The sequence below is a fragment of the Podarcis vaucheri genome (genome assembly GCF_965113315.1).
Source record: "Podarcis vaucheri genome assembly, chromosome: 2".
NCBI lineage: Eukaryota > Metazoa > Chordata > Lepidosauria > Squamata > Lacertidae > Podarcis > Podarcis vaucheri.
The window spans coordinates 51436690-51445870 of record NC_138760.1 but is presented as its reverse complement, the minus strand read 5'-3'; the positions used below and the strand labels follow the sequence as shown (position 1 = coordinate 51445870).

The 9181-nt window shown below is 39.8% G+C and overlaps 1 long non-coding RNA gene across 1 annotated transcript in view; it reads left to right on the top strand.

Annotated features, from left to right (window-relative positions):
* The first annotated feature begins 2490 nt into the window (after positions 1-2490).
* The window catches only part of LOC309527821, a 145375-nt gene continuing 138684 nt past the window's right edge, over positions 2491-9181 (top strand). The window contains exons 1-2 of the long non-coding RNA XR_014217379.1: positions 2491-2681; positions 4488-4617. This is a non-coding gene — a long non-coding RNA (uncharacterized lncRNA). The remainder of the gene's footprint in view (positions 2682-4487; positions 4618-9181) is intronic.

Sequence of the window (9181 nt, the reverse complement as noted above, 5' to 3'; positions counted from 1 at the left end):
TTCTCAAAAATACACTGATGTTTAATTTTGCAGTAAATCTTGGAGCATGCTGAGAGCAGTTTTGCCAGTTTTTCTGCTTTTGAGCTCCCACTGTTCTTTATTGTGTTAATTTCAGCTGAGTATTTGCTTTTCTAGGTCTGTTCATCTTGTTTTTATCCTTCCCCCCCCCCCGCCTATCTTCTCTCTCCCATGTCCTCTAGAACAGGAAAATGAGAAGGATGGGAGGATAGCCCTGCCCATTTGCTTCTCCTTCTCAGAATGAAATGGTGTGCAGGAGTCCTGTGTCAATTGTCCCCAGTGCGGTACGCATGAAGTCACTGGAATCAGTCTCCAGCACTCTGTGGGACTCCATTTTGATCTCTCTTTGCACGCTGTGCAATCATTGTCTTCCACAAAGAGCATCTGCTGGTAGAGCCACATCAAAAGCTTTCCGTCTTTTGTAGATCTCTCATTTAAGAGTACTCCGCACTATGTTCACAAACTTGACACTTTATTTCCTAATGTCCTCTATGATCCTTTTCTTCAAGTCGCCCACAGCTTGATGTGTGCTGCCTCTTCCCCTTTGTTCTGTTCTAATCTCCATTTTATCAGCCCTCCTCAATCAAAAGTGCTTTGTTTTTATTAGAAATTGTGCTTTTCCTAGTGTTTGTCTGCTCACTTTGGATTTCCTCTTTGGCTTCATTCACTGGACATGTTGCTTTCAATAGTTTGTCACTCAGATCCTGGTATTATTGCCGCTCCCCAGGGGTATGACATATTCCATAGCTGAAGTCAAGGGAAATACTATGGGAATTTCTATTTTTTATTTCTATTTTCTTAGGCTTGATGTCTTAATGCTGTTTTGATTGAAATGTACAGTCAATCATCACATACTTAAAACAAATATGCATTTACTTTTGCTTTTAAAATGGGGGGGGGAGCAAAATGCTATATGTCTAATGCATATTTGCTCACATTATTCCTGGTTAACCTTGCTTTCTACACGCTTCCCTCTATTTTTTGTTTCCAAACAGCTGAAATCTTTATTTTAAGCTGGGAATAATCTATTGGATGTCAAGCCAGAGATGAAGAATGCAATCCATAACATACTAGGGAATAAAGACCCATTGAAATCATTGACATCTAAGTTTACACTTATAGGATTGTACTATAATGTTTATTGGATCCATTAAATGTGTTATTGAATTACTCTGACAATTGAAGAGACTGAGACATTAATATATAATTTCTTGGTGGCAAACAAAGATGGGTCAAGCGTCAAGCATCTAACATCAAAATTGCCATCTATCTTGGAATAAATGAAGTGTGGTGAAACTGACAGATTAATCAATGGGTGCTTCCAGACTGTCACTATTTCTGAGTGGGATTTAATCACATACCAGAAAATTCAGGCTGAGCTATTACAGAATTGGGATTTCATTTGCAACAAACCTGATTCACCAAAACCAGACTTTTTGCGATAAGGAAAGTGATGTGGAAATGCACTGAAAACTCTTCCATGATACAGTTATTGAACCTTCCTCAAAACAAATCAGAATGAATGCTAAAGTTTGTGTAGAGAGCTGTTGGGAGACCCCTATTCCCCTCACAGAACTACTATTCTCAGAGTTCCCTGGGAAGAGAGATTTGTCATTAAACCACTCTAGGAAAAAATCAAATTTCAAGGAAACATGAAAATCCATCTTAAATTTGACAGGATAAATACAATATAACAATCTGTGTGTGCTGCCATGTCAACAAAGTGTATATGTGTGTGTGGAAAACAAGGAAGTTATGGTCATTTTTAGAGATTTAGAACTTCTGGATCATGATCTGGATTAAGATCCAGAACAGGTTAGAATGAGTCCAGATAGGGTCCAATTAATATTTTAAAATCAGTCTAATAAATTCCACAATAGCCTATTTTTAAAAGCCAAGTTATAAAAATTTACTTGAAACACAACAGTTAAAAATATAGCTTTATCACTACCCAAAGGAGTCTCAAAGTGGCTAACATTCTCCTTTCCCTTCCTCCCCCACAACAAACACTCTGTGAGGTGAGCGGGGCTGAGAGACTTCAGAGAAGTGTGACTGGCCCAAGGTCACCCAGCAGCTGCATGTGGAGGAGCAGAGATGCGAACCTGGTTCCCCAGATTACGAATCTATCGCTCTTAACCACTACACCACACTAGCTCTCAAACCATGCACACTGTCTTGCGGTCCTACGAGGAAAGCTGGAACACAATCTAAATAAAATAAAATAAAAGCTAGGAAGCATCCATTCTTTTCATTTCATTCCTGGAACACCTCCTGCCTTCTCCACTCTGGCCAGCTCTATTTTCACCCCCATCTTTCATGCCCACTATGCTGTGTCTGGCCCCAGATTTTTGTGATGGCAGCAGCACAAGCAGAATCAGACAGAAGAAGGATGAATCCTTTTTAAAAAGCGAAATCTGCAGTGTCATACCTAGCCAAGGAGAAAATGAAAGAGATAGGACGGCTAGACAAATTAAGCACAAATGCGATCAGGCCAGATTGCATACGGATGCAATGGAAGGTGGCATAAACTCAGCTCATGACTGCTGTCGGAAGGAGAGAGAGCAGGATATACTGCAGCTCATCAGTGTCGACGGTTGTTAGCAGGGGGGAAATAGACATATAGAGACTAAAGATGAATGAAACCAGAGACGCTCAAATGTGATGTAAGTAATAGTAATGCTGTTGCCTACACATATATCTGTCTGGCTTGTAGGAGAAGCTCTTCCTTAAAGAAGCTTAAGGGGAAAGAGAACCTTTAAAATGTAGCACATGTGAATTAAATTCCATTTTGCACATTAAGAAGAAAGATGTGGCATGGTTATAGGATGCAAAATCAGTATGTCACTCAAAGACTGGCTTTTGCTATAATTTTGCACATGCTGGGGACTCAGAAATAGCATATGGAATAATGTAAACACGAGCTAGAAGAAAGATGTTGCTTGGGAACAGGGGAATTTTGTTCATATCTCAATATAAATGAGATGTTTTGCAGATATGAGCGTAACACAACACTAGCAGAAAGACAAAGGCCTCTCCCTGTTGCCACCTGAAAAGGAATTTATCTGTTTACTCCTAATCATCAGGCAGAGCCTGCAAATTTTAGTATTATAATTGCAAGACAGAACTCATTTTAACATTTATTGTGGGGACTTGCAAGGACACAGCTCCTTATAGCCTGGGAAAATCTCTTCTGAAGCCAAGACACTGCAGACGACAATTATGATTATGTAACTTTCTAAAGCATTGTTTCCTTGAAAAGAACTGTCATGTTCTCTTAAGCTACCAAAGCCTTCAGTTTTTATTACTCCATGAATTTGAAGTAATCAGTTCACAGTGTCATTTGTCCTGGTTCCACACATTTTCATGGACCATTGACAAAAATGACGATCAAAAGCAGGTAAATAGAGCTTGTGACACAGATGTGTCTCCATTTACAAGTGTAGCCTGGGGCTTTCCAGGTACTTAAAGCTCCCAGCGACTGCAGCAATCTCTCAAACGGGGTAGAAAATTACCAGAGTGCGGAGGCACTGTTATTTTCCAATGTTCTAGTATATAATGCATCAAAGTATATTTTATATCTGATGGAATGTACACACTGCAAAACAGAAGTAGTGCTGCAATGTCCACATATAGCAGATATATCCATTTTGCTGAAGCAAGATTAGTTTGTGCTGACGTTCTGGCACTGATAAGACAGGAAGTATTTTGTGCCAAGGAAATCCCAATTTCCCTGTGTGAGGGGGTTTACTTCAAGGTGCTTCAAGACAAAACTAGACATCATTCTAAGCTCACTCGCCCCCCTGTGTCCCCCACCCCCCAGCCTGTGGCTCCTGCTAGGAAGGAAACACAGACTGTGAGGTTTCAGAGCCGTAGGTGATGGCACACAGTAACCTTTTATATTTATTTTATTTTTAAAGGATTAAAATATAAATAAATAACTGCCTGGAAGAGCTCCACTCACTCCAGCAATGTTCAGGCACTAGCTTAGACACACCATTTTTAAAACTGGAGACATGGAAGGGCGTGCAAAGCAGCCCTGCCCCCAGTCTCCCTGTGTGCATCAACCTGCCTGCACAGTCCCTGAGCACTGTGTGCCCAGTTCTCTTGCCACCAGCTTTTTAAACATCACAACAGAATTGTTTTAAGGATAAAATGGGAAACAGAATGAACTACACACTCTGCCTTGAGCTACCTGGAGGAAAGGTGGACTATGTATGTAAAAAATAAATATTCCCATTTCCAAATTAGCACTAATGGAGAATTTCACAACTGATGCATTACTCTATCTTACCACAGACACGACAATAATCACCATACAGCAGTGGGGAGGGGTGGTATTTGTGGTTAGGCACAGTTGTGGGACTGGGAATCTTAAGTAATGACTATTGACAACCAACTATTAAACCCACACAACGGTTTTGTTTTTAAGAAACTTTGCAAATGATATGTTCCTTTACTTCCTGCAACAGGTGGCTGAACTATTTTTAAGGCTAGAAGCTTCACAGAGAAAGAAAATGTGGCATTGGATGCAAAGCAGAATGGAAATTATTTCAAAGAAGTTACAGGAAGATGTATCTCAGAAAATGGTCCATCTGGCAGGTAGGCAAATGCTCTCCCCACCCCCCACTCCCACAAAAACTAGAATTCAGAATGAAAATGCATACCACAAGGCTATTAGTTTCCATAGAAATTGTAGTATCTACAAGCAGTCATTAGGATTCATCTCTGCTTGGCCAATTTTAGCTTTGTTTGCCTCTTCTGGATTTCCAGAGTCCTCCTAGAACAGCTTTCCCCCACCTGTTTCCCTCAGACATTTTGAATTACAGCTCTCTATCATCCTTGACCATTGGGCCATGCTGGCTGAGGCTGATGAGAGTTGTAGTCCAAAACATGCAGAGGCCACCATGTAAAGATTTCCTTACATAGTTCAGACCATTTCCTTGGGCCTTAATTGGTTACCAAGGTGAATCAAGCATATTTTGCCCTTTTAAGACTGAACCCTTTTTGAATCCACTGCTTAACTTATGGCAATGCAGTAGAGTTGAACTCACAAACCTATTAATGGAACAAAGATGGGATGCCCTTTGTGTGTTGCTAAACTGCAGTTCACATCCTTACTGACCAAGGCTGATTGGAGTTGATAAACATCTGGAGAGCCATGGGTCCCTTATAACAACAACAACAACAACTACAACTACAACTACAACAACAACTACAACTACAACTACAACTACAACTTATTATTTATACCCCACCCATCTGGCTGGGTTTCACAGCCACTCTGGGCGGCTCCCAACAGAATATTAAACAGAATAAAACATCAAACATTATCCCTCTTCTAGCTGCTGACACAAGATAGATGTCACAAGGGAGACTTTCCCCCACCTTAATCAACAGCAGTAAACATGGGAAGAGCACTGAGAGAAACCAGCCCCCCTTTTCACTACCAATGATATAACAGATGGATACAATAAGGAAGCAATTCTAGTTAGTGGTGTGAGTGTATGGAAGTTCAGTTCAATGAGAAATCCTTAAACCCCCAAAGAGCTAGGAGAAATAGTAAATTTGCAGAAAACTCATTTTAAATCAACTGTAAGAAAAACAGAATATGTAAAATCAACTCACTATCAGTGCATAATGTTTGAGGAGAGAGTAGGGAATTTTTTTCTGAGAAGGGAGGAAGATTTCCTAAAATGGTAATTCTGGTGCAATGCTAACAAAGATATTAAAGAGCAAGTTAGGGTACAGAGTTCATGACTTTAAAAAGTGTAAAAAACCCCAAACACAGCCCACTTGCTGTTAGAAACACAGTTCACTTTTTACTCAGATTCTGAAGGTGGCCTTGGCTATCAAATCAGCAGACAAAGGTTTGCTGTTGTTTACATGTACCACTCCTCAGAACTACGGAAGAGAAAAATAGTACATTCCTAGGTATGTATCCACATTTTAACAAAATGATTGAAATAGAAATACTCTTGCTTGAGGGAGGTAGTACAGCATGAGCAGGGAACCTGTGCCTACTCAGATGTTGTTGAATTGCAATTCCTATAATCCATGACTATGGGCCATGCTGGCTGAGGTTGATGGGAGCTGGAGTTCAACAACATCTGAAGGGTCAGAAGTTCCTCACGCCCATTGTAGAAGAATGCATGTGGCAAATGTCAGTAGCTTTAAAACTGTAGCCAGCTTCCCCAATAATTCCCTATAGTCTGAAGTTGTTATCTGTATTTATTTTGTATTGGTGAAATCCTTGATGTACTCTAAAATTGTATTCCTGTAGTATGGGGATTAATGAGGGGACAACAAAAGTGGACTTTACAAGCTGTTATGGTTACTAAGAGACTTATAATACTCACTAACTATTCTTCACTACTGGGGCTATAATTGACTATATTTCCTATAGACAACAATTTTGTGTGGATACCTATTTCACCATCTGAAAGACTTCCATAAATGTACATATGTAACTTAAGATGTATGTAGGCTGATAGTTATTCTTAATGGGATCTGCTGCTACTAATGATGATTCATTTTCCCCCTTTGTTGCATTTGCTAATAATAATAATAATAATAGTAATAAAATCAATTGCAACTGGGCAGAAGTTACAATGATAGCAGGTTAAGGATAAAACTTACTGCTTCCCAAGTGCTTCTGAAGACAGCCAAGGGGAGGAAGAGTCCAAGTTCTTCTTTAGGCTCAGAAGGAAGAAAGGCACAGACTTTCCCTGATACTGTGCTGAATATCAAAGTCTCTTAGAAAATTGTGGTGAATCTCACTGTTTTTAGAGCGTCTCCACAGTCAGAATAGTGTCTGTGAGAGTCCCTTCACTACTCCAGGCAGGGGAGCTGTCCCTGGTGCTGCAGTGAGACAATTGCCTGAAAACAGCAAGGCTTCTCATAGCTTTCTGAGCAGCTCTGAAAGTCAGGGCAAGAAAGCCCGCATCACTCTTCCCAGCTGAAAACAGTTCGGATGTACCTTTTCCTTAGCATAATAAAAACAGCAGTCCCTTCTTCCTTTGCAGGAGAGGAGGGCATCAAGGTTTTGGTACATTTGCAAACATATTTGTACAAATTTCAAAACTTGAGTTCCACAATTATGATGTAAATTTGTCCAAATTTGACAGCTACAAGTGTGTACAGCAAAATCTGAAGGCTTTACTGTTGTGTTATTATACATAACCCTATGTAAGTCATCCAAAGTAGGTACCACACAGTCAGATCCGATCATGTGATAAAGGGTATAAGAAGAGCCTTGGTGGATCAAGCCAAATGTGCATTAAGTCCAGTATCCTGTTCTCACAGTGGGCCACCAGATGCTGATGAGAAGCTTGCAAGCAGTTCCTTGGTAAGACATATGGTAAAGGATGCATCCTTATGAAAACATTCCTGCTGTTGGTAAAGTTTGTTTTCAGAGCCTGTTCTTTTTATTTAATTCTGATATACAGTGGAATGTTTTGCATGAAACAGAATATTTGAACAGTATAACCCCAAATCCTGTTGAGAACTCAGCATTAGGAAAAACCCCCACTGTCATTTAAAAAAATTATTGTCATGATAGCATTGTCATTGTAAAATGGGAATATTAAATCATGTGGGGATGCTATGAAAGACATAAAACTTTAAACTAAATGTCATTCGTAACACCTCAAAGCAAGGAAAATTATGTGTCTTTGATATAAGGAAGCACATCTCCAGCAGTATCTGTCATTAATAAATTGTCAGATAAATTTTCTCCAGATGATGGCTGTTTTTACAGTTCTGAAATAATAAAGATATAGGATGTACATTTGTACTGAGCATTTTATTTTATGTTTTGGTGAAAATATCACGTAGTTAAACAGGCTCTCATCAACAGTTTTATCAGTGTCAGGATGGATTTTCCAACATGTTATACAAAGAAATCTGCAGGTTTTTTGCCATGTGTTTTTCACCACATATTTGAGAACATGCCCCAAAGGATAAAAAGAATTATGAGTGAGCAATGATTCCTGTTCCTGCAGTTATTCTAGAACAGGCTTCCTCAACCTCGGCCCTCCAGATGTTTTTGGCCTACAACTCCCATGATCCCTAGCTAGCAGGACCAGTGGTCAGGGATGATGGGAATTGTAGTCTCAAAACATCTGGAGGGCCAAGGTTGAGGAAGCCTGTTCTATAACAATAAAAAAGAAAGCTCATGATTTTCCACCCATCCCATCTGATTTGTGTGCAATGCCAATTTAGGTAGCATCTCTGTATGGAAGAGATGATTATGCTCCTTTGGACCATTATAAAAGAAGCAATGGAAGAGGAATTGTGACTCAGTACTTCCTTGGGATTCAGGTAGGTAGCCTTGTTGGTCTGACAAAGTTGAAATAAATAAATAAAATTGTCCAGTAGCACCTAAGAGACCAACTAAGTATGTTCTGGGTATAAGGGTGCATGCACACTTCCTCAGATACTTCCTTGGGAGTTAATGGTGCATAATTAAACTGGAATTCACTACCACCAGAACTAATGATGGCTGCCAATCTGAATTACTTTAAAAGCAGATGAGACAAATCCATGCAGAATGAGGCTATTGGTGGCTATTGGCCATGATGGCTCTGTACCACCTGTGTGAACATTGGTTGCTGGGGAACAAGAGTGAGGAGAGTGCTGCTGTGTTCAAATTCCATTTGAGGATTTCCCATAGACACCTGGGTGTGGCTACTGTAAGAAGAGAATGCTGAACTGGATGGGCATTTGGTCCTCATTGAACTCTGTAGAATTTACTGTGAATGATGCTTCCAAATTCAGTACTTGTTTGCATGCTAGAAGCTGCTCTACCTTTAATACAAAGTTCACCTCTTCCAAATTGTGGGATTTGGAAAGCAACACTGAATTTATTTATTTTTATTTTTATTTTTGCAGAGCAAAATGCTCGGCAACCTTTGCAGACTCAAAGGAAAAGGGATATTTGAACCTGGGAAATCCAAGTGAGGGGAGATGCTTTTGTTGGACAGATTGTCATAGCTTGAAGGCTTGTGTGCTGAAAAACAGGCTCCATTGGAGCTGTTGATCTATGCATTCCATAGTGGATTAGGATGTGGTTTTGATTCTATGAGATTATTTTGTGGGGGTTTTTTTTGTTATATTACTGTATTACTAACCTCTACTCTGATGTGGGTGCTTTGTTTTACAGGAT